The 27,146-nt window shown below is 38.2% G+C and overlaps 1 protein-coding gene across 5 annotated transcripts in view; it reads right to left on the reverse strand.

Moving 5' to 3' along the window:
• Nucleotides 1-27,146, reverse strand: part of JMJD1C (jumonji domain containing 1C) — a 240,414-nt gene that overhangs the window by 154,635 nt on the left and 58,633 nt on the right. For all 5 annotated transcript variants that reach the window (XM_078150736.1, XM_078150734.1, XM_078150739.1 and 2 more), the window contains one exon: nt 19,982-20,146. The gene's annotated coding sequence lies outside the window, so the exon portion shown is untranslated. The remainder of the gene's footprint in view (nt 1-19,981; nt 20,147-27,146) is intronic.

Raw genomic sequence — 27,146 nt, forward strand, 5'->3', positions numbered from 1 at the left:
AGTGAGGCTGGATTCAAACTCAGGTCCTCCTGACTCCAGGACCCATGTACTGTGCACCATGGTACCACCTGGCAACCCTTCATTTATTTTTGAAAATATACTTTATTGCTGCCTTTCGTCTGTAATGGGCTACTTGCCTTCCCTTGTCCAAATGAATACTACCTCTGTGAATAAGAGAAATGATTAAGGAAAAAATACCTAAAACCCCAAATCTAATTAGGCAACATGGGCAATCCTATCCTCATGGAGAGGAGGCAGACTCATAATCCTGCCTCAGGCCCTTCGCTGATTTTTCATTCTTCAGAGTCAAACTTCTTTTTGCTGATTGCTCTACTCATCATGTTTACTGTTCCTGTTCTTCTAGTAATTCAACATTCACTTTTTAAAAGACAGAATGGTTTCCTTCAAAATGCAAAGAGGTTCAATAAGGAAAAAAAAATCCATTGTATAGAATATAAAAATGGAAGGAACCTCAGCACTCATCTCTTCCTCTCTAGCTATGGGGAAATTCCCACTATACCACCACCTAGCTCTTAGTCTTAAGATACCATCTGCAGATATCGTGGAGCAGCTAAGTGGCACCATAGTGCACGGAGCTGACTCATCTCCCCGAGTTCAAATCTGGCCTTAGACACTTACTAGCTGTGTGACCCTGGGCAAGTCACTTCATCCTGTTTCCCTCAGTTTCCTCATCCGCTAAATGAGCTGGAGAAGGAAACGGCCAACCACTCTGGCATCTTTGCCAAGAAAATCCCAGAAGGGATCACGAAAGAGTCAGACACAACTGAAAACAACTAAACAGCAACAGCAACACAGATATGAACCAGTAAGACTTTCATCACAGGACTAGGGGATGCACCTGTGACCTCACTGGCACAGGGAATTCCCAGGTAAGGAAACACCTACCAACGAAGGCTGGCGCCTTCCCTGCAACTTCTAGTCTCAAAGTACTGCCTAGAGAGAAGTCCGGGGACTTGCTTAGACCACACAGTCACACTCTATATGGCAGAGCTAAGACATGAACCCAAGGCTTCCTTGTTTTCAGGGTGACCTCTAGCTTCTATGTGTCATGCTGAGAAGTGCAAGTAATAATATCCATCACTTATACAGAGCTTTCAGGTTCACAAAGCTCTTTACATCCATTATCTTATGGATCCTTACAACGCGGCAGGGTAGACGTATTGTTTTCATTTTACAGATGAAGGATCAGAGAGATGAGGCGATTTGACCATAGTCACATAACTTAGTAAGCAGAAGGATTCCAATTTTGTTCTTCCGACTACAAGTAGAGTATTCTACCCGCTAAGCCATCTTACATGTTAAGGAAAGGTCTGTACCTACCTATTCCCAACCCACTTGTCTCTCAAGTGACAGGAATGATTTAAGGAATGATAAAGCCTTCATTAAGTACCTGTCTGCCAGAAGATATGCTCCATGCTGGATGCACAAAAGTGAAACTGGCTTTCTTCATATGGAGCCTACATTCTGATCGACGCTTACTGACGGGCTAACAGGCAAGGGTAACATATGCAGGGCCAGGGAAGAAGAGGGCTTCGTCTGGAGAATGACAGAAACAATTAGTGGAGCTCTAGGGTGACTGATGGTCATGTTCTTTCCAGAAGCAATGGTAGAATCGATATGACAACTGACTCTAGGACAAGAACCAAAATATGGGGGTGGGTGATTCTCCGAAGGTCCAGCTGGGAAGATTCTGGTATAGGTGAGGACAAGGGAACAGAGGAGGTGACAGTAAAGCAAATGATGACATGACCTCACCCTCCTTAGCAAAGGGCAGTATCAACCTTGTCTTAGAAAATGTAGCCCTTTATCAACTGAGGAATGACTTGTATTCTTATAAATTTGAATTAATTCTCTATATATTTTAGAGATGAGGCCCTTATCAGAGAGACTGCTTATAAAAATTCTTTCCCAATTTTCTACTTTCCTTCTAATCTTGGTTGCATTGGCTTTGTTTGTGCAAAAACCTTTCAATTTAATGTAATCAAAGTTATCCATTTTGCATTTCACAATGTTCTCTGTCTCCTGTTTGGTCATGAATTCTTCTGTTCTCCATAAATCTGATAGGTAAAGTATTCCTTGCTCTCCCAGTTTGCTTACAGTATCAGCCTTTATATCTAAATCATGAACCCATTTTGACTTCATTTTGGTATATGGTGTGAGATTGTGATCTCTTTTCCAGTTTTCCCAGCAGTTTTTTGTCAAAGAGTAAGTTCTTATCCCAGCAGCTAGGGTCTTTGGGTTTATCAAATAATAGATTACTATAGTCATTGACTACTGTGTCTTGCATACTTAACCTATTCCACTGATCCACCACTCTATTTCTTAGCCAGTAACAAGCAATTTTGATAATTGCTGCTTTATAATACAATTTAAGATCTGGAATGGCTAGGCCTCCTCCTGCATTTCTTTTCATTAGTTCCCTTGATATTCTGGACCTTTTGTTATTCCAAATGAATCTTGTTATTATTTTTTCTAACTCTATAAAATAATGTTTTGGTAGTTCCATTGGTATGGCACTGAATAAGTAAATTAGGTTAGGCAGAATTGTCATTTTTATTGTACTAGCTCAGCCTACACATGAGCAACTGATAAATGGTCAAAGGATATGAACAGGCAGTTCTCAGATAAAGAAATTAAAGCCATCTATAGTCATATGAAAAAATGTTCTAAATCAATATTGATTAGAGAAATGCAAATCGAAACAATTCTGAGGTACCACATCACACCTATCAGATTGGCTAATATGACAAAACAGGAAAATGATAAATGTTGGAGATGTAGGAAAATTGGAACACTAATGCATTGTTGGTGGAGTTGTGAACTGATCCAACCATTTTGGAGAGCAATTTGGAACTATGCCCAAAGGGCTATCAAAATGTGCATACCCTTTGACCCAGCAATAGCACTTCTAAGGCTGTATCCCAAAGAGATCATACAGACTTCCGCTTCCGGGAACCAAGATGGCAGAGTAAAAAGATAGTCCCTCTCACCCTCCCCTATCAACCTCTGAAAACCCAGAAAATATCACCCTAGGAAAAAAAAAATCCTGGAACAGCTGAACTAGAAGAAAGACAGGGAGCAGCAGTGCAGCAGCCCAGCAAACAGGTCTCCCAGTGCCTCAGCAAAAATAAGGGAAGCAGCACTACAAAGGGCCCCAGGTGGATAAGCACCCTGCAGCATTCATCTGAAAGGAGCTGAAGAAAGCAACCTAAAGTTTTCATGAAGCCCCAGCCTTGCTGATTCCAACCCAACACCAGGTAAGCTGCCAGAATCCCAGGAAGAGATCCTGAAGCCCAGGTGGCAGAGCAGGCAAACACCAACACCTGGACCTCTGAGTGCCTCAGTGAGGGTGGGGGAACCGGGGGAATCCAGCTCAGAAAACCACCAGGTGCCTCGGCACTCTACCTCAAAGGAACCTCCCAGTGCATTAGCAGAACCAAGGGAGGAAGCATTGCAAGGGGCCCCAGGCAGATAAACACCCTGCAGCACCCATCTAAAAGGAGCTGAAGAAAGCTAAAGGAAAGGAAAAGCAGGCAACCCAGAATTGCCTGAAAGTTCCAGACTTGCTGATTCCAGCCCAACATGAGGTAAGCTGCCAAAACCCTACAGCCTCCAATTGCCAACATAAGAGGCCCCAGCACAGAAAGCCAGTGACCAAGACCTAGGCTCCCAACACAAGAAACTTGGGTCAGTGCCCTCTGTTCCCCAGCAGGAGAGCTCAGTCTCTTTAAAGGCCAGGGAATAAGGAAACCATGAGTAAAAAGAAACGTACCATAGATTCATATTATGAGAAGAGTGAAGATCAAGACAGAAATTCTGAAGAGGACAACACTGTCAACAAACCCACATCTGCAACATCAAAAGGGAATATGAACTGGTCTGAAGCCCAAAAAGCCTTCTTAGAAGAGCTCAAGAAGGATTTTAAAAGCTTAATGAGAGAGGTAGAAGAGTCCTTCAAAAATACGATTGGCCAACTGGAAAAAAAGTACACTGAAGAAAACAAGTCCCTAAAAAACACAACTGGCCAACTGAAGAAGGAAGTACAAAAACTAACAGAAGAAAACAATCTGTTAAAAACTAGAATTGGACAAATGGAAAGTAATGACCCAAAGAGATCATACAAATAGGAAAAGGACCCACATGTGCAAAAACATTTATAGCAGCTCTTTTTGTGGTGGCAAAGAATTGGAAATTGAGGGGATGCCCATCAATCGGAGAATGGCTGAACAAGTTGTGGTATATGAATGTAATGGAATATTATTGTGCTATAAGAAATGATGAGGGGGCAGCTAGATGGCACAGTGGATGGAGCACCAGCCCTGAGGTCAGGAGTACCTGAGTTCAAATCCAGCCTCAGACACATAACACTTACTAGCTGTGTGACCCTGGGCAAGTCACTTAACCCCACTGCCTAGCAAAAAATTAAAAATTAAAAATTAAAAAATTAAAAAAAATAAAAATAGTAAAGTTTGTTAAAAAAAAAAAAAAGAAAGAAAGAAATGATGAGCACGTGGACTTCAGAAAAACCTGGAAAGACTTAATATGAACTGATGCTGAGTGAGGTGGGCAGAACCAGGAGAATGTTGTACACAGTAACAGCCATGTTGTGCGATGACTTATACTGATAGACTTAACCCTTCTCAGCAATACAAGGACCTAAGACATCTCCAAAGGTCTCATGACGGAAAATGCATCCAAAGAAAGAACGATGGAGTTTGAATGCAAATCAAAGTCTACTATTTGTTATATTATTTTCTTCTGTCGTGTTTTATTTCCTCTCTCTTGTGGTTCCTCCTATTGGTTCTTAATTCTTCCTTACAACATCACTAATGTGAAAATATGTTTAATAGGAATGCACATGTATAGCTTATATCAGATTGCACACCGTCTTGGGGAGGGAGGTAGGAAGGAAGGAGGAGAAAAAATTAAAACTCAAAAGCTTATGGAAGTGATTGTTGGTAAATCAAAATAAATTAATAAAAAAAATTTTTTAAAATAGCCCTTCTGTAAGGAGCCTCTCCTCACCACTTCTATCCGTCAAATCCTTAACATGCTCTTCTTTCTGCCAGTCTCTGAGGAAGACACAGCCCTTCTCTTCTTCACATTCAAATCCTCTATTCTTGTGCCCTTCTTTCTGGCTCTATCAGGGACTCACCACTGTTCCTTTAACCTTCCAATTCTCTTCAGTGATTAGGTTCTTCCCTGCAGATCCTAAAGGTGCCTATATCTCCCTATTCTGAGAAAACTTTCCCTTGACCTAGTCACCTGCATACACTGCTGTTCCGTATCTGTTCTCTATAAAGGCCAAACTCCTAGATAAAGTTGTCTCCACTGATTACTTTCACTTCCTCATATCCTACTCATTTCTCAGCTCCTCGCAATCTGTTCCCTCTTAGGTCATCAATGATTTCAACTGCTTAATCCAAAGGTCTTTTAAATCAATCACCTTCTGGACCTTTCTCCAGAATCTGACCCTGTTCACCACTTTGACATACTGTCCTTTTCCTGACACTCTGGGACCCCACTTTCTCTTAGTTCTGCTGTCTGGATTCCTCTTCTTCATTCTTCTCTGAACTGCCAACCAAGTTACACCGCCTCCTAGGCACGGCTACCTCCCAGAGACTCCTCTTCAGTATCACTTACTGCCTACTCTGGCAGTCTCCTCTTGGCAATCTCACTGGCACACCGTACTGGACAACTTGAAGGCAAAACTGGCGTTCTCCTGACCCCATGCTGCTTGGAGCTGTCCTCACTCTTCACTCGCCCCTCTCCCTCACATGTGATCAATGGTCAGGTCTTGTTGATTCATTACTCATTTCACCTCTCTCTGCCCACAAAGCCACTTTAATTGGAATGCTCCTGACCTCTGGCTGCGACTCTTGCAGTAGCCTCCTGATTGGTCCTAGCCAGGACATCAAGAATAAAAGTGATTTTTGGTCAGACATACCTTTGAGTATCTCTGAAACTGAAACTGCTCATGCTACCTACACAGAAAGTGAACACTGAGGCAATTTTTTTTTTTTGGTTAGGCAACTGGGGTTAAGTGACTTGCCCAGGGTCACACAGCTAGTAAGTGTCAAGTGTTTGGTCTGAAGCTGGATTTGAACTCAGGTACTCCTGACTTCAGGGCCGGTGCTCTATCCACTGCACCACCTAGCTGCCCCAAGAGGCAATTTATTTTTGATGAGATTTTATTTTTCCACATTATAGATCAAAGGAGCAACTTCCTTATAGAGCTGAGCTTTAAAAGTATAAAACCTACCCTTAAGTGACCTCTCTGATAGTATCAAACTATTATCTTTACAGCTAAACCCTTTGAAAACATGAAAAAAAATTGAAAATAAAAAACAGAAACGTAATATTTTATTTTCAGGAAGGGAATGAGGGTTGAGAAATAGACAAATGTGACATAAAATAAAGACATGGCCAGAATCTCTAAAACACAAAATGAAGCAAACACAAAATACTAAATGAAAGATTCAAATTCCTGCCATGAAACGCCTTTTGCTTTCACCACAGATGCAGATTTCAAACCTGGCAGCCTTTTAAACCCAAAGACTGTATTACTGAAATGTTACTGATTTACTTGGCAGTAAATGAGAAACTAGTCTTACTTGAAGTTAGCAAAGGCAAAGCAGATTTTTTCTGGTTAAACATTAACTCCTGAAAGGGACACAAGGAAGTTCTTCTTTTAAGCACAAAACGCAACAGTCCTTTACTAAGTCACTCTATCTTTATTACTGATATACACATTCATAAGCAATCTAATTTATGTCAAGAATCTGTATTTTCAATAAACAAGCTGCTGCCTAAACCATCTAACTTGATTACGCAAACAGAGCAAGGGCTGACACATAAGAGGCATCTAGCAAATGCTTGCTTGAATTAATGCAGGTAAACCTACTACATTTCACCAAATACTCGCTTTTTCCTCTAATTTAGCAAAGGAAGGTAACAAGTTGAGACTACAAATGCAACGCAATGAAATTTTTTCTTCATTTGGCTAATTCAGTTTTTTCACATCTGTACAGGGGATGGAAACTTGGCAACATTCTATTCTCTATGTACTAAAGAAATCTATTCTTGATCTCAAGTCCTACAAGGAAGCTAGAGCTTCTAAAAGTCTGGGGGTGAGAAGGCTGTGTATTCCAAGTAGGAGAGAAAGACAGCCTGTGCCATCTGTTCAAGAGAAACCAATGAATAATTGACATGCAGAATGAAGTGGAGAAGGGAGAGGTTGGATACAGGAAAACGAGCGAAAAGATTATTACAGGCAAGTGTCCAAGGCCTGATTTATGAAAAGGGGAATCAAATAAAGAAATTTTATTCTTTTTTTTTTTTTTGCTTTTAGGCAACTGGGGTTAAGTGACTTGCCCAAGGTCACACAGCTAGTAAGTGTCAAGTGTTTGGTCTGAGGTTGGATTTGAACTCAGGTCCTCCTGACTTCAGGGCCGGTGCTCTATCCACTGCGCCACCTAGCTGCCCCAAGAAATTTTATTCTTGATAATGAACCATATTACATCCAAATTAAGTTGGTAAAAGTAAAAATAGTGCCCTAAAATTATTGAATTACAAACAGAAGTGTTAAGGCCCTGAACAGAATTAACATCTTTAATTTCAAGTGTATAAGCCAAACCATCAATACATTCTCAGCTTTTTAACAAAGGATATCAAAGAATGTTATTGTATTCAGTGGCCTCCAAGGTGCTAGAAAGTCTTCATATAATGCAGCCTTGAAACATGCAGGGCACATTTCAAATTTAGAGCAATAGTTCTCAAAATGTGGTCTCGAGACCCGTAACCTTTCAAGAGGGTCTTTGAGGCCAAAACTATTTTAATAATAATACTATTATATTTAAATTTCTATTATGGTATATATCAAAAGCTTTGGTCCACATAAACAAAAGCTCTTTAGAGAGGTCCTTCAATAACTTTAAGAGTATACAGTTGTCCTGAGACCAAAAAGTTTGAGAACCAATGTCCTAGACCAGGGGTGACGAACCTGCAGCCTCGAGGCCACATATGGCCTTCTAGGTCCTCTGGTGTAGCCTTTTCACTGAGTCTAAGTTTTATAGAATAAATCCTTTTATTAAGGGGATTTATTCTGTGAAGTTTAGATTTAGTCAAAGGGCTGCACTTGAGGGCCTAGAGGGGCCACATTCGGTCTTGAGTTCCCCACCCCTGTTCTAGGCCACGACTAGTAGAAGGTTTGCCTAGAGATTAATTCTCTGTAAAATTTTTATCCTCAGCAAAATACGACTTCAGAACAAAAAAGGTTTCATTATTTAATCCTCATGAAAAATCGGCACTATGGAAACACTCTATAAAATGAAGCTTAATTAAAGATTATTGATATTAGGAGTTTCGAAAACAAAATTTTACTTAACAAGGCAAAGAACAATCTAATTATGACTTAAGAATTGTACTATGGGGGAAAATGGGTTCTACAGACAGAGGCCCTGGGCTTAAAATCGCATCTCTGACACTGGGAGACCTCGAGCAGCCTGCCTGGGCCTCAGTTTTCTCATGGGTAAAATGAGGAAGTTGGAGTAAATAGGTTCTGCTATTTCTTCCAGTCTCTCTACATAGTCGTCCTAAAAAGTTATTAAATATAAAAAATTACCACATGGAATAAAGACAAGAAGGATCTATAAAACCAAGAAAAGAAAAAGCGGCATAGTATTTCTCATTTCATTTTAACAAAATTTCACAAATAGGAATTTTTAAATCTAACTTTTTTTGCTTTTGGTTTCATTTTTTTTTTTAATTCTGTGGTCTAATTTGTGCAAAGTGAAAACTGTTAGTTCTGTGAAGGGAAGGAAAAATACATTTATTAAGCCAGGCACTTTACAATTATCATGTCATCTGATCCTTACAACAACTCTGTGAAACAGATGTCATTATTATCTCCATTTAACAGGTAAAGAAACTGAGGCAGGTAGAGGTTAAGTGACTTGCCCTGAATCACACATCTCCTAAGTGTCTGAGGCCCGATTTTAAGTCAGGTCTTCCTTGCCTCTAGATCCAGCACTCTGTGCACTGTGGTGCCACCTAGCTGCCTTTAGTCTATGCTGGATACACACAAATATGGCAAATAAATAGTGTGTCAAAAGTTAGAGACATCTTAAATACTGGAATAATAATGCAGGCTCATTAACCTTATTCGCTTCTGTTAAGAGTCAGAATTACAACCAGGGTCTGCTTGTGTCTAAAACTGATTTCAGCTGCTTGTGAATGCTTGTATTTAAAAGTAGGAATAAGAACACAACACATTATTTTGAAAAGGATACAGCCCATTATTTAGAAAAGAAAATTTAAATCAAGTAACAGAATCCAGGACAGAACATGTGAGGTTCATTAAATCCAAATTTATCACCCAGTTAATAGTCTGGTAGTTAAATTCTAATTAACTCTGTTACCTACTCTCCACCAGGGCACTCTTTCCTTAATGAGTTCAGATCTTGGTTCACGATTTTCTCTCTATCCCAACTCCTCACCTCACACTAAGGAATTTCAATATACATGCTGGTGTTCCCTCAAGTATCCTAAATTTCCAGTTCCTCAATCCACTCAATTTCAATGGCCTACTCCTCCACTTCACTTCAGTTACACATAGAGATGGTCATAGTCTTGGACCTGGTCATCCTTCATGAGTGCTGTACTCTTATGTCCATAAACGCAAATTCCTTCATCCAATCGTGATCTTTTATCACTCCATCTTTTCCCTCTGCCTTGCAGTCCCAAGACTCTAGTCTTCATCCTCATGATGACCTTAAATACCTTCACTTCTCAGTTCTTTTCCACCCCATCACCCCTGAACTAGTTACACTTTCCTCCTTTCCTTATCTTAGAGGCCCTTTTTCTGAGTTTGTTCAACCCCATACTATCTTCTATGAGTGAGCCCCTTGTCCCCTTATCCTATCAACAAATCGTGACTTGCCAAACCTAGCCTTGGATGCTTCTCACCATTCTCCTCTCTCCTCCTATTCATAAAAAGAACTAGAGAAAACCACAAAACAGCGTTAACTGGGTCCACAAAAAAATGTATGTGATCTAATCTTACCTGGACCCTCATTTCAATAAAGTGATCCTTGCACAATTCCATGGCTACTCCAAACTTTTTAATCTCTCTGTAAGCCTCCAATGACACCCATCTCCTTCCCCCTTCTCAGCCAAAGACCCCGCCTCACAATTCACCACTTGCCAAGAATGAACAGTCTCCCTTCTCGTCTCTCATTACATGTATCTTCCTCTACTATTTTCTCCTTTGCTTATAGGACCTGACAAAGCTGCCCCGCTTCTTGTCAAGCTGCACCACCTCCAGCAACACTACCATGCTCTACGAAATGATGAAGGTGATGGTGTCAGTGAAACCTGGGAAGACTCGTATGAACAAATACAAAATGAAGTGAGCAGATTCAGAAGAGCAATTTATACAAAAAACAATAATAATGTAATGATAAACAACTGTGAAAGACTATGATCTCTGATCAACACAATGGACAATCATAACTCCAAAGGACTCATGATAAAACATGCTACTCCATCTCCAATTAGGGAGGTGATGGACTCAGTACACACTGAGGTGTATGTTTTGTTTAGCTTTTGAACACAGCTAATGCAGGACTCTTGTTTTGCTTAAACACATATCTTTTTAACAGATTGTTTTTTGTACTCTCACAGTGGAGGTGGGCAGGAAGAAGAGAATTCAAAGCTGAAAATAAAACAGAACTGAATTTTTAAAAAGAACATCTCCAACAGACTGCATTCATTCTCATTTTAATTCTCTCCATAAGGAAAAGATCGCTTTATCTACTTGGCTCCTTTCTGGTTGCTCAAAAACACCCATCTTGATAAAGCCCTTACTTGAACTAACCATCCCTGCTAGAAAATGTCTCATATGTCTTCTCCTCTTGGCTGAATACCTTGAGAAAGCTGTCTATACTCCAGGCAACCACTTCCTTTCCTCTTATTCAGTTTTAAGCCATCTTCAATCTCACTTCTGACCTCATCACTCAAATGAAACTGCTCTTTCCAAACTGCCGACGATCTGTTTATTGCAAAACTGAATGGCCTTTTCTCAAACCACACCCTTTTTGACCTCACTTACACCTTGGGCAGTGTTGGTAACATGCTCTTCCTAATTAATCTCTTCTCTCTGGGTTTTCTTGACACTTTCTTCCTCCCTCCTGCCTGACTACTCCTTCTCAGTCACCTTTGCTGGAACTTCAACAAGGTAATGCCTATTAACCACAGGGACCCCATGGGCTCTGTCTGGGTCCTGTTCTGTTCTAGATTATCTCACTTGGTGATTTCATCAGCTTCCATGGGTTCAACTACTCTATCTATGAAGATGAATCCAAGATTTACATATCTAACTCTAACTTTCTCTTAGACACCACTCTCCAAATCACAAACTCAATACAACTAGAATGGAACTTACTATCTTTACCCACCCAAACTCTTCTCTCTACCAATCATATTCAGTTTATGATGTCTATTGCAATCTGTCACTCTTTTCTCTTTTCTGGGACTGTTTAATCCATTCACATTTAAAGCTATAAGAATTAGATTTATTTGTGTTTTTTACAAATTAAAAATTAAAAATTTACAAATTCTCCCCCTCTTCCTCTGTACTGATGCCACTTTGTTTCCACAGTTATTTTAGGTATCTATTGGACTACCCAGTTGTCTCAAGTAGACTATATATGCATATCCTATTGTATACCTACCATACGCCTCTTATTGCCATCTAAGAAATAGTCATTTTAAATTCTTCATAGACTAGTTATGGTTCATGACTTGCATCCACAGCATTCATAGGAGGGAAAAATTATGCCTTCTACAGAGTCAGGAAAGTCTTCGGAGATTAAATGCCATTTGAACTTAAGTATTTAAAAAAAAAACATGGTAGAAGGTAGTAGAGGTAGACACGGTAATAACAAGAACCATGTGAACAAAGGCAAAGAGGGAAGAGAGAATAATTTGTGTTAGGAAAACAGGAAACAGGCAACTCTGGTAGCTTGAATAAAAATAATACTATGACTATGGTAATATAATCATAAAAAAACTTTCAATGGCTCCTAATTACTACGGAATAAAACCCAATTTCATTAACCAATCATTTAAAATCCTTCACTGCAGAAAACACAGACTTAAGTCTTTGCCTTTGTCTCTCAAATGCTAAGCAGAGTGCCTTGCACATAGCAGGTTAATAGATAAATCAATCAAAGGGCCTGCAAGTAGGCTGCAGTTAGGCAAATTAACAGCTCAGCTAATTTAAGTGTAATAAACTATTTGGGATTCAGACTCTTCATCTATAAAAAGAGAGTAATGGACTAGGATTTCTAAGTGGTTAAAGATATGTCGAATGGTTTGGGGAAAATTATACTCCAGGTTATGCTACAAATTTTTATTATTGTTCTGTTTTAATCAAAACTGCCACCTGAACTTACTATGTCGCGTCTTATTGTGGAATTCTGTCTTTTGTCTTTGTTCTGGAACCCTATAAATTGCAAATCAAAAATGTCTTGGGTAGCAAGATTTTCAAGGGCAGAATGAATCTTTATTCCCTTTGTATTTTTGCTTTCTTTGAGCAAAAATGCTTAGAATAATTTAATTAATGAATTTACCTTCAGTAGTTTTTGCCTAAAATTCAAGAGTCCTCAATTTTCTTCTACATTATGAAGTCCTATTTGCTGCTTTGCTTTAAAATCTCTTATTTACTTGGTTTATTACCCAAATTCTCCACTAGACATCTAGGAACATTAAGTATTTTTCCTCACTGTCTTATCCTATGTATTTTTAATGAATTAATTTTTTGCCTTCAATTTGGTGAATCTATTTTGATTTTTGTAATTTCTACTGAAGTGTTCAGTTATAGTTTATGATTTGTTGCTTTCCTAGTTGTTGTTTCAATTGCATACCTAATTCAGGGACCTTTTTATTTTGTTGATGAAATCCTTTAGTGATAAAGATATGCCTCTAAAGACTTCTTTAAATGTATGCCCAAGGTCATCATAATGGCATCCTAAACAGCACCGAACCCTAGATTTGCCGTCAAAGTGAGCTTGTTCCATTTCCTGCTGCTTCCCAGCTATTGCCTCATCATCTGTATCTGTGTTCTGTTTCCTAGAGAGTACTGGAGCTACTTGCTAGGTTTCTTTTAATGGTATCATCGATAATGGACTTAAGAGCTAGAAATTTAGTACCTTAGAGTTCATCTAGTCTCAGTACCTAATTTTACAGTTGAAGACTCAGAGCAAAAATCTGTGCCCTTGCCTACCTTTGTGCCAGACCTACTTCACATTGTATCTCGATCTCCTATGGCACACTGGCTTCCACCTAAATCAGCCCAAACGATGGATCTGTATCTATCATGTCATCTGAAGAGGCAGTGCTACAGAAACTGAGATCCAGAGCTCTTCATTCCCTTGCCCAGTTCCACTTAGCTAAGAGTCCATGATCCGTTTGGAGCCCTGACCCTTCCTAATTCCAAATCCAAAGCACTTTCCATTCTACCACTGCTGAGTGGGTGGGAGTTTCAATTGGTTCTTGATGCTTTTCTAAACACAAGCTCCAGGAAGAGAATTCATTGTCTGGTTCTTCGGCTGTCTACCCAACTGCCTCCTGAATTCCTTTATAGGTTTTCACCAATGAGTGAGATCAGTTTTTTCTTTTGTCACTTTTGATTCCAGTGACAGATCTCTGGACAGCTCTAGACAGATCTATCCAGTGACAGATCACTTATTGGCATCTGTGCTTTGACATCTTTAATTTCCCCAGGGGATTTTTCATGGATGCCTCCTCAGAAGGTTCAGATCATCCTCTGCAAAGAGCCTAGATGTTTATTTATATAGCTCCAGAGATTCAGAATTTTTTCTCCTTTTCTAAAGTAGTAGGAGTAGTGAGAGTAGTATAACAGCTAGCATCACAGAGCCCTTTAAGGTTTGTAAAGTGCTTTATCTACAGGCTGTTATCTTATTTGATTCTCACAACACCCCTGTAAAGTAGCTGCTAATATCATCATATTTTACCAATAAGGGAAACTGAGGCCAGGAGAGGAGAAGTGACTGCCCAGAGTCAAACACTATCACATGTCTGAGGCAGGATTTGAACCCAGGTATTCCTGACTCTCAAGTCCAGTGCTCTACTGTGCAATTTAGCTGCCTTTCTGTTATGTCCTTACCATTCTTTTTAACTCTAGTTTTGATTCTTTCTTTCTACAGATCTTTTTTTTCTTCCTGTCTACCTCATTGGCTTATTTCTTCTCTACAATTAAGGATAGGGGAGATTTCCTCAAGCGAGGGAAATCAGTTTTTATTTTGCATATACACCTAGTGATTGCCAATAGATAGAAAAGCAACACAGTGCCTCTAGGCTACTTGGATAATTCTCTTTTATTTTCATATATCCAACTACAAAAAATGCCAGGGTTTTAGTCCTTTTGCAGCACTTTTTGAAAACACTTGCTACTATGCCAGGTCAATTCTCTGAAATGTCTAGGATTCAGGCCTTGTCTGCCACTGTCTTATCCAATTCTCCCTGACTATATTAAATGGCCCAATTATAAGTTATCAGTTATTTGATTAAATCTTTCCAGGATCTTTAAAGTAGTGTGCCTTTATGTAAAAAGTATGCAGTATAAACACTAGTCAAGAAATTGAAAAGTAAAATAAAAACATAGCTTCCATTTCCTTCTCTCTTTCCTAGTTTCTTTTATTTTTTCCAGAAACTCTCCAGCTCCTCTGAGCTTCTGACATCCAATTGTATTTACTTTTAAAATTATCTTAATGTGAACTTAAAAGTTAATTAGACCAGCAGGACTAGATGTCTATATACAAAACACATAAATTATGGATAGCTATTATGATGGATGAATTAGATTCAAATCCCAAATTTCATTGAGACTTGGTGGGATGGGGCTCATTACCAACATAAAACTATGAAAGATTTTACCTTATTCAAAAGGAACAAGACTGATAATGGGTGCTGGGGCAGACTAACAGTTTATAGGAAGCAGACAAGTTCTCAGATGCTCTCAGGGCTCCTGTGCTTATCTGCCTACTGGTGGCAGCTGGTCATGAGGTGGTGCTGGTAGTAACAATCAAGGTGGGCCCCTTCCTCAACACTGAAGGGATTTCTCCTTTTAATGATAGCTGGGGGGTTTGAGCTGCAAACAGCTCTAGTGGTTTGGGTGCAGGCTGTCCCCAAGAAGGATTGAGAGGAGATGGTGGTCAAGGTGGTAGTGGTTTGACTTGTCTAGCACGTGCTGCCTCCAATTGGTCAGGGTGGTTCCTGCTTCATCAAAGCTGGCTTGCCTACCCTGTGCTGTTCCCTTTCTCATTCTATGTACTTTATTTCATTTACTTGAAAATGATATTCTGGAAAGGCTTCATCAGACTGTCAAAGAGATTCATGCAGAACTGTTCTGATAAATATCTGAAAACCAGCTCCTCCCAAATGCATGAAACTCTTTTACATCTAATCCACATTAATCACATTTTCTCCATCACTTTCTTAAGTCTAGATAAGGGCAAACGGCAAAATCTCGCAGCTCTTGGCCTGTTTTTGTACAGCCTGTCAACCAAAAATGGTTTTTACATTTTTAACTATGATAAAAACTTCATTTAAAATTGTAAAAAAAAAAACCATTCTAACTTCACTGGCCATATAAAAACCAGGCCTTGGACCAAATTTTGCCTGACATTTACAATTAAGAAAACCCTAAAGAAAGCCCTTGGATTTGTAAGGTTTGCCTTCCACTGATTTCTAAGGTGTCAGTGTTTACACTGACAATCCACTATTTTGAGCTGGTCCCAGGACACAAACACATTAAGAATCCCAGATCAGGAAGAGCTTTGCCCACTGTTCTAAAAGGTAAATAGAGCAATGAAACATGGGAGACAACCACTTAATAATCTTAAATTCCATTTATCACATGATTCAAAGGATAATGACTCGATCCATTGATGAGGATCTTCACAGGGCTGGGTGAAGAAAGGTAATCCTCTCTGTGGAAAAGAGTAAGGGCCAGTTGTGATCCAAGTATGTGTAAATCAAAGACTGAATCAGCTTAGAAGTCAGGAAGTCAGGTTTTCTTTGGAGTCCTGCAATCCAACAAAGTACAATGTAGGACGAAGGAAGGGGGAGAGGTCATAAAGGACAGGGAGTAACAGTGACCTGATGACTTCATCCTTTTACATCAGAATGACCTTTCCTATACTGTCCCATGTTAAAGTCAGGGTAGTCACCTGCCAGAGACAGCAACTGTGCCATCAGGTTAGAGAATTCTGAACACTAGTCACTAAAAAAGAATCTCAATGCTGAAAGAAACCCAATGGTGAGCATGCAGCTGTGGGAAGAGTACTAGACCTGCAGTTCCATTTGCTGCTGGGGGCAAGCTGCAGCATTTTTGGGGCCCTCAGTTTACTTACCATATAATTAAAGGGTAAGATTTGATGTCATTTGTGGTTTCTTACAGCTTTAAATCTATGATCCCAAAATTTTCTGACCCTAAATAATGGAGAATCAATTCTACATTTACAAGACCTGAGAAGAAGCCCACACCAGCGCTGGGAGTCTCTGCCTAGTAGGAGGCAAGTAAGATACTGGGGACGAGTTTCACCACTAAGGCTCTCAGATGCCTAAACTGTGACATCACAACTCTAATATATCAAAATGGTGCACGACATCAGGGTCCAAAGAAATTAACCTGTGCAAGTGAAATTATAGAAAACATCTGAAAACCCAGCTGTAACATCACATAAGCAGAGATTTGGTTCCCAGAACTTATACAAATGTTTTCATGAAGCCTTTTAAATCAGAACACATGGTAGACATGGCAACCGCCCTTTCTGGCCAGGAAAAAAGGGAAGCCAACACCCATTGTGTACATTTTCTGTGGATTGCTGGTTTCGGCTACTTCATTTACAAGAGCAGCAAAATGGAGATCCTGAGCAGTTCCAAGTATAACAAGATGGACAGGTGTGGGAAATGCTTGCACTGGAAAAGCCAACTCATCAAATAAAGGATTTTAACATACTAAACTTAAGAATCTGTTTTTTTTTAAAAGGTTACATGAAAAAACAGTGTAAGTTAATGATAACCATCATAAGACCACTTAATAACAAGAAAAAAAGCTGAAAATTTAAAAAATTTACTGAACTTTTTCAACTGCCACTTTTTGTTGAAAATAAGAATTTTTTTTTCCTTTTTGGTGAGGCAATCAGGGTTAAGTGACTTGGCCAGGGTCACACAGTGAGTAAGTAATGTTTTAACAATGTAAATTCAAGAGTCAGGAAACAGAGAGTAAAAGATCATAATTAAGAATTTCTGGTTTATACTTCAGTGTCTGTGATATCTTAACATGATTTGTAATTCAAGATAATCCAATTTTACAAAACACAATAAGTAAAAACATTTTTTACAACATATTTCTTAAACAATCTTGAAAACTTGGAAAAGAAAAAGACTTGAGAGCAGTAATTTTGTGTATTCATGACCATACACATGTAATTTCAGATGCTTATTACCAAATGCATTTTGTAACTCCAAAGGGAAGTTTAATGATTTGAAAAAGTACTACTGATACTTCTTCAGGAGAAGGAAGAAGACAGAGGAAGAATGTAGGTTATATTAAAACAAAAGCTATCAATCAGAATGGATTTGAAATTGTACCACCTGCTCTGAGGCTCTCATTCCACCTACTGGACTCCATTCAGCTTCTCAGAGGATGTGGCTACCCTCTTTCAGAACGAGAGGGAGACCCAGGAGACTAGGAAGTACCTTTTCTAACACTATCACTCATGAATCCACACTAGTGTGCTTTCCCCAAGACTACCAGGTGAGAATCAATTTTGTCAGAAAGCCTGGGAAGCTTTCCAGCTGACGGGAAGATAGGAAGTCCTATACCTACTATGTAGATCTATCACAAGTGTAGCACTATCAAAAGATGAAATAAGGTTAGTCTGGTATGAAAGCTGTCTTGGATCTTTGTGATTAGAACAATATCTTAAATAACATGTTTTAGGACTTTTCCAAGAACAGAAGTCAAATTTATTGGTCTGTAATTCGCAGATTCTGCTCAATTCCCCTTTTTTGAAATCATAACCATGATCCTTTTTCAATGCTATAAGCACCCTTCTTGAAAAGAAAACTGAGAACATTATTCAATCATTTCCATTTAGTCTTTCAATAGCCTAGGATATCTGGACTAGGTGATGACCTCAACATTTTGTCTTCCCATTTTTTATTTAACTGAGAAGGAGGGATAGGAATTTCCCCTTAGCCATTTTACTCTGCCCTACCTAATTCAAAAAAAAAAACCACCCAAACATTCCATTTAACAGAGAAAACTGAAAAAAAAATTGAATTTGAGCAGCTCTGTATTCCTGTTCTTAAGCTATCATTTCCCCAGAGGGTCACTCTCAAAGTTTTTTTGATCTTTCCCTTTTCCTACATTAGCTAATAATCTCCAAACCCCTTTGATTAATCTTAGCTTCCATCACTATCCTCAGCTCATTTCAAGCTTTAGCAAATTGGTTTTTTACTATTTTTACAAGGCCATATTACCATTTTTAAAAATTCAAACTCTGTCGCTAGTCCTTGACTCCACTCACACAAGTCTTTTGAAGATTTAAGTTTGATGACAAATTTCCCAGACATACAAATTAGGCTCTTTAGGTAATATCTTTTTTCATCCTCACACAACTCTTTTTTTCTTTTAGACTTCAAAATTTTAATCTTGAGAACTTCCCATCCTAACCAGGTTAACTTTCCCTACAAAATTTTACTTCTTGACGACTCTTTGAAATCTAGTCTCCCAAAATCAAGGTCACACTGTAAAACTATTCTGCTTTAATAGAAATTCTAAGATGGAGTGGCTAACTTCCTCCCAAAGTTCACAACATTTACACATCTGCAGCCTCTCTGTTAGAGTTGAGTGGAATAGGAATATAATTTGCCCTTGCCTGTTCCCCCATGACTTCATTTAAACTTTGTATCTCTTTTGGTACCCGGCAGACACAGGTGCTTTAGTAAGTGCTTGTGGGATACCAACAATGATAACTGAAAATTACTTTGTTCTAAACATATCTGCCAAAAGACTAAAAGTGAAGTCAGGGGGAAAAAATCCTTCAATGCTAGTGGACAGAGCTAGCCTCAGAGTCAGGACTACCAGGTTCACATCTCACTTCTGACAAACAGGAGCTCTAGGAAAGCAGTTCAGCAAGCGAAGCACTCAGTGCCCCAAGCACCTCTCTATGCCTGTCAGCCGTGGCTCACCTGCCAAGGTACACTCAGAAAGGAAGTTTCTGACACGGGTGAAATCACATATCTGGTTCAAATCATTCAATGATATTTAATTGCCCATTTAAGCATATGAAGTGGTTTACTCTTAAAGACCAGAGGAAAAAAGAAACCAACTTGCCCAGAACTTAAGATTTACTCTATTTCCTGAAAGCTGAATTCTCTGTAAAGTAATTTTACAATAACTTACCTTTCTCAATAAGCTCTGAAAAGATGGTTATGTATGAATCATAGCAAAAAAAACCTTCACAATGAAATGCAATCAAAAACTTTAATACTGGTACTTCCTTTCCCTTCCCAATGTAAAACATAACTGAAATAAGAAATTCCAAGAAGCATGTCACCTAATCAACTGAGCTCTCAGCATCCCTTTATATTTTCTATTTTTTTCCACTTTAACTTAAACTTTACTTTGTGGATAGAACAGAAGTAAGAGCGAGACTTAGCAGATTTTTGCAGCAGAATGATACATGAGATCTTTTTGAAGAGAATGGCAATTTTTTGAAGATTTAATCAGATGCTTAAAAAGTGCTAGTATTATGGGATTGTTAACGCACAACCTAAAAGATGGAGCTCCACGGATACATTTATTCCTCGTACATTAATAAATAACTGACATTCTTAATGGAATATTTTTAAAAAAACAACTCACCAGCGTCGGCCACTGACGTCGTTTAGTCTTTGATCTCTGCGTCTAGCTAAGATCCTCCCTTCTTGTCCACACTAAGTGGTAGGCCAACAAGAAAGCAGGAAAATCTTCACAAACTTTAATCCACTTTAGCTTCTCCCATTCAAGATCATCAAATGAGAGATATATCTAGGGGAAAGTAACATAAGCAAAGTGAAAAAAAATTTACACTACTATCAGCTTTTCATAAAATAATTTTTGAACTGAAATACAATATATGAAATTGATTAAATAGTAATTTCTTCTAAAATTAGTGTTTACCATAAATACACATCTAGATTTACTTTTACGTTAATTTTTTTTTTACACAAGGCAAACAAGATATAACTGAATAAGGAACGTAAACCAGCAAAGTACTTTCTCTGCAACTTAACTGTTTTAGAGAATTCTACAGTGCTCTGAGCAATTAGGTTACGGGCCTACGTCACACCCAGAAAAACCTTGGGGTGTGTGTGCATGTGTGTGTCTCTGTGTGTGTGCCAGAGGTGAGACCTGAACAGACACCTTGTCTTTTAGGTCAACCTATCTGAGCAAAGTACTTTATACATCTAAGACTCAGAAAAATCAAATCCAGACAATCTTGAGGTAAGATTGGCATACTGACAAATATAGCAAGAACTGTGAATGTTCAAAGGAAGAAGGTGTGTGTTGTTACAAGCCGGAAGAGAGGCAATGATAGTAGAGGAGTTGTTTGGATTCTTTTCACTCCACTCGGTATCAGTTCACATATGACATTCCAGGTTTATCTGAAATCATCTTTTTTTTTTTTGTCCTTTCTTAGGGAACCATAGTATTCTAATACATTCATATACCCTAATCTATTCAGGCTTCCCAAACTGATGTTGCCATTTTTTTGCAACCACAGAATGAACTGCTATAAATATTTATTGGTATATATGTTTCTTTTTCTCTTTCTTTGATCTCTTTGAGAAACAGGTCTAGAAAACATATTGCAAAGTCGAAGGGTACACACTATTTAGTAACTCTGGAACATTGTCTTGATTGAAGTAGCTAAGTCTTCAGAGCTGATCATCCTTGCAATATTGCTGTCAATGTGTACAATGTTCTGCGGGTTCTGCTCACTTAACTTTGCATGAGTCAACAGAAGTCTTCCCAGGTTTTTCTGAAACTATCCTGTTCAACCATTTCCTATAGCATAACAGTATTCCATCACAACTGCACTCTACAACCTGTTCAGCCATTCAACAACTGATAGACATCCCTCGACTTCCAAGTCTTTCCTACCACAAAAAGAGCAGCGAAAAATACTTTTGTACAAATGAATTCTTTTCCTTTTTCTTTGATCTGTTTCCCACAGACCTAGTAAAGGTCTTGCTGAGTCAAAGGGTTTGTACAGTTTGATAGTCCTTTGGGTGTAGTTCCAAACTGTTCTCCAGAATGGCTGAAATAAGTCAGAACTCCACCAACAGAGTGGAGTTCTCAGAGAACTTTCTCAGAGAAATCTGCTAAAAAATATTTTGCCAGTTGCCTGTTTTCCTTCCAATTTGGGGTGCATTATTTTATTTTATTATATTGGCTTGGCCTATACATGAGCAATTAATATTTCTCCAACTGTTTAGATACCTTTATTTGAATAGAAAGTATTATATAATTGTGTTTATGTTTGTCTTGGCAGGTAGACTCAAAAGTATTTTATATCGTCTGCAGTTATTTTGAATGGAATTTTTAAGTTGATTCTTCAGGATTTTGTAAGCAAATCATCACATCATCTGCAAAAAGTGATCGTTTTGTTTCCCCATTGCCTATTTTTATTCTTTTAAATTCTTTTTCTTGTCTTATTGTTATAGATAGCACTTCTAGTACAATATTGAGTAAGAAAGGTGATAAGACACATCCTTACTTTATTCAAGATCTTACTGGAAAAGTTTCATGTTTCTCTCCATTAAATATAATGCTTCCTCTTGGTTTTAGATAGATACCTTTCTAAGAAAGGTATTTTTAATTCCAATGCTTTCTAGTGTTTTCAATAGGAACGGGTAAGGCATTTTATTAAAGTCTTTTTCTGCATCTATTGATGTAATGATATGATTTTTGTTGTTATTGATATGGTCAATTACGCTTATAGTTTTCCTAATATACTTTTCCTAATACTGAACCAGCCCTGCATTCCTGGTATAAATCTCACCTGGTCACAGCATGTGATCTTCATGATACATTGCTGTAATCTCCTTGACAGGACTTCATTTAAAATTCTTGCATTATATGTATAATCTACATAAGATTGCTTGCCACCTTGGGGAGGAGGAAGGGGAAGGAGGGGAGAAGATTTTGGAACTCAGAATCTTATTAAAAATGAATGTTGAAAACTACCTTTACATGTAATTGGAAAAAATAAAATTCTATTCATAAAAAATTTTTTTTGCATTTATATTCATTGTGGTCTATAGCTTTCTACTTTTTGCTTTGTCTGTTTATCATACTATATTTGTGTCATAAAAAGAATTTGGTAGGACTCCTTTAACTATTTTCTCCAACTACTTTATACAGTATGGGGATTAATTGTTCCTTAAATGTTTGCTATAATTCACTTGTGAATCCATCTGGGCCCTGAAGATTTTTTCTTAGGGAGATCATTGATGGCTTGTTGAATTTCTTTTTCTGAGACAGGATTTTTTAAATTATCTCACTACTTCCTCTTCTGATAATTTGGGCTACTTACATTTTTAAAAATACTCATACATTAAACTTAGATTATTAGATTTATTGGCATAGAACTGAGCACAGTAGTTCCTAATAATTACTTTAATTTCCTCTTTACTGGTAGTTAATTCACCCTTTTCATTTTTGATACTGGTAATTTGTTTCTCATCTTTTTAAAAAATCAAATTAACCAATGGTTTATCCATTTTTTTCCATAAAAGCCAACTCCTAGTTTTATTAATTAGTTCAAATGCTTTGCCTACTTTCAATTTTATTAATCTCTCCTTTGATTTTCAGCATATCCAATTTGGTGTGCAATTGGAGATTTCTGATTTGTTCTCCTAGTTGTTTCTTTTTTTTTTTAGTTGCATGTCTAATTCCTTGATCTGCTTTTCTGTCAATTTTATTGATGTACATTTTTAGATATAAAATTTCCCCTTTTGTACTGATTTGGTTGCATCCCACAAATTTTGGAATGTCTCATTCTTTTTAATGAAATTACTGATTGTTTCTATGATTTGTTCTTTGACCTACTAATTCTTTTGGATTAGATTATTTAGTTTCCAATTAGTTTTTCACCTATGCTTCCCCAGCTCTTTATGGTGTGAGAAGAATGTATTTTTCTGCATTTGGTTGTGAGGTTTGATATGCCTGAATATATGGTCAATTTTTGTAAAGGTGCCATGTACAGCTGAGAAAAAGGTATACTCCTTTCTATTCCTATTCAGGTTTCTCCAAAGGTCTATGACATCTAACTTTTCTAAATTTCTATCTACTTCACTTTCTTTCTTATTTGTTTTATAATCTGATTTCTCTAGATCTGAGAGGACATGGAGGTTCCCACTAGTATATTTTAACTATTTCCTCCTGTAATTATTTAATTTTTCCTTTAAGAATCTGGATGCTATGCCATTTGGTGCACATGTGTTTCTTATTGATACTACTTCATTGTCTATGGTTCCCACTTAGCAAGATGCAGTTTCTCTTTTTACCCTTTCTAATTAGGTCTATTTTTGTTTTTGCTTCATCTGAGATCATGATTGGTATCCCTGTCTTTTTTAAGAAGCACAAAAGATTCTGCTCCAGCCCCTTATTTTAATACCGTGTGTTTCTGTTTAAAGGGTGTTTCTTGTAAACAACATATACAGGGGCAGCTAGGTGGCACAGTAGATAGAGCACATTAGAGTCAGGAGGACCTGAATTCAAATCTGGCCTCAGACATTTGACACTTATTAGCTATGTGACCCTGGGTAAGTCATTTAACCGCAACTGCCTCACCAAAACAAACAAAAAACTATATACATACACATATTATTGGATTCTGGTTTCTAATCCACTCTGCTATTCACTTCCGTGCTTTTGGTGAACTCATTCCATTCACATTCAAACTTATGATTACTAACTGTACATTTCCCACCATCCTATTTCGATCGCTCATCCTTCTCTCTCTTTTTATCCTCTCCCTTCTCTCAAGTCTGTTTTGCTTCTAACCATCCCTTCTTTGGTATCTCTTCAGGTAGTAATCAGTGGATTCTTTCCATTTCTATTTCACCCTCTAGTTCTAGGGAATCAGGGTAGTTCTCCTTGATAATTTCTTGAAATATGGTTTCCAGGCTCTTTCTCTGATGGTGACTCTCAGGTAATCCAATAATTCTTAAATATCTCCTTGATCTATTTTCCAGATGAGTTTTTTTTTTAACAAACTTTTTTTTTCTTTCGGCTAGGCAATGGGGTTAAGTGACTTGCCCAGGGTCACACAGCTAGTAAGTGTTATGTGTCTGAGATCGGATTTGAACTCAGGTCCTCCTGAATCCAAGGCTGGTGTTCTATCCACTGCACCATCTAGCTGCCCCACCTCCAGGTGAGTTTTTTAATAAGATATTTCACATTTCCTTCTACTTTTTCATTCTTTTGACTTTGTTTTACTGTTTCTTGATGTCTCGTGGAGTCATTAGCTTATTCTTGCTTAATTCTAATTTTCAAGGAATTATATTCTTCCGTGAGCTTTGGAAACCCTTTTTCCATTTGGCTAATTCTATTTTTTAAGGAGCTATTTTCATCTGTAAATTTTTGTACCTCTTTTTCTATTTGGACAATTCTATTTTTTAAGGTGTTATTTTTTTTTTCAGTATTTTTTGTGCCTAGGTTGCAAGCCTGAGGGGCTAAAGAGGATGGTGTTGTCCTCTACAAGGTTTAGAAGGAAAGATAACGAGTTCTGTTTTGGACATATTCAGTTTAAGACGTCCCGTTTGAGCTGTCTAAAAGGTAGCTGGAGATATGAGACTGGAGGTCAGAAAAGAGATTAAACAGGAGTGGTGGATTTGAGAAACATCAGCACGGTGACGGTAATTAAATCCAGTGGCGCTGATGAGATCACCATTCTCCCCTCACATATCACTCCCCAGAAACGTGCTCTTTGACTCAGTGACACTCACTTCCTTCTGCTCCTTGAACAAGCTTCTCCATCTCTCAGTTCTGAGCATTCTTTTTCTGGCTGTCTGCCATGCCTGGAATGCTCTCTCATCTCATCTCTGGCTCCTAGTATCCTTCTCCCTGGGCTTTCTTCACGTCCCAACTAAAATCTCACCTGCTACAGGCAGCTTTTTCCAAGCCCTCTTCATTTCTAGTGCCTTTTCCTTTCTTGATCATCTCCTATTCACACTGTTTGTATATAGTTTGTTTGCTTTTCGCCTCCCCCATCAGACTGGGAGCTCCTTAGGGGCAGCCTCTTTTTGTACCTACATCTAACAACAGCGCCTACTACATAACAGGTGTTTGATAAATGTTCATTGACTGACAAGGAATGAAAGACAAAATGGTCAAGTTTTCAATAAAGTATCTCTGACTTGCCTTCACGTACACAATGGAACTAACTAGGGCAATTATTTTTTACATCCGGACCTCAGGTACCTCAATATGTGAAATTAAGGGGTTCAGGGCTTGACCTTTAAGTTCCCTTCTTCCTCAAAATCTATCAGTATACAACTGAATTTCTGCTGCATGCCTTAGGAAAAAACTCAGTCGGCTTTCTGTCGCGCCACAACTTCCTTTTATTTTCAGTTTAATTCCTAACAGGAGTTTTGACATTAATGTGAATCTATTTGTTTGATATTGTCTACATTTTGTTCAGTAGAGAAAGATCTCACATTCACAGTAGCAATAGTTAATGTTTACTGACTGTCTAAAAAAGTCTCTGATCTTTAACACTATTTGCCCCCTTTTCTACAATAGCAGAAGAGGCTGGAAAGCCAAGTACCGATTTGTACTTTTCTTTTTCTAATCAGTAACCAAGGTGAAAAAATTAATTACTACAGCAGATACAATCTGTTTCCAGGACTGAACCTGAAGCACTAAAAGGGTGATTGACAGAACCTTCAAAAGCTTATTTTCTGCTAGCAAAGAACTTGAGAACCTAAGATCATTTCCAACACTACGATGTAGTGCTGCAGTAAAATTTTCTGAAAGAAAACTTTTAAAGGTACATAAAGTGACACCAACATGGTCACTGCATTAAAATGCCTTAAGTGTTAAGTATTATGCGATGAACAATGTCCCGTCCTTAAAAAACTCTTTCCTCACTTCTACACTTCTTGGAAATATACAAGGTTCAGTTTGTGTGCCTTTTATGGAAACTGTTCCCAGGCCTTGATGCTCTCAGCACCCAGCACCATGCCTTGCAAGAGTGTGGAGCAAATTTTTGTTGAAATAAATCTGATCACAAAATCTCTTACTAGGAAGGAACCTCATAGTCCTGCCTAGCCCATAATGAAAAAGGAATCCCTACTATAACCTAACAAGTTATCATTCAGCTTCTGCAATGAGGAAAAACCCACTGGGTCACAAGGTGGCCTAGTCTACTTTTGGATAACTCAAATTTTTAGGAAGTTTCTATTATTATCAAGCCTAATTGGGCCAAAAAGAAGAAATAGAATCCCTCTATCACATGACAGTCATTGAAGTACTTGGAGAGAGTTGTTAGGTCACAGCTGCGGGGTCTCACTCACCAGGACAGTTTACCCAAAGGGACTAACATTTCCTTATGCCAGGATGCTACTAAGCATTTCTTCAAACAACAAACAGGAAGGGCTGAAAAGGGCTTCCTTTTGCAAAACAAAACAGTATTATACGGTAATTCATGTAATTGAGAAAGAAAGATAGGAGTGAGATCAGGACTCAAAAGGTAGCCAATATTCCTACGATGAAAAACAAATAAATTAATGGTCCGAGTGGAAACAAAAGTAAAAAATTATGAATTTGAAGTGTAACAACTGGAGACAAGAAACAAAAATATGCCTAATCATAAGGTATAGCAACAACCTACGCTTGATAAGCTGCAAACAAAAATTACTTACAAAATAAGTTGCTGGGAAGAACTGCTGGATAAGCTGGGAAGCAATTTGGCATAAATTAGCTTTAGAACAACATAATGCAGTAGATAATACAAGTAAAAAATAGATACACACCCTGA

The sequence above is a fragment of the Phascolarctos cinereus genome, unplaced genomic scaffold, assembly GCF_003287225.1.
Source record: "Phascolarctos cinereus isolate Bilbo 61053 unplaced genomic scaffold, phaCin_HiC Scaffold_3;HRSCAF=262, whole genome shotgun sequence".
NCBI lineage: Eukaryota > Metazoa > Chordata > Mammalia > Diprotodontia > Phascolarctidae > Phascolarctos > Phascolarctos cinereus.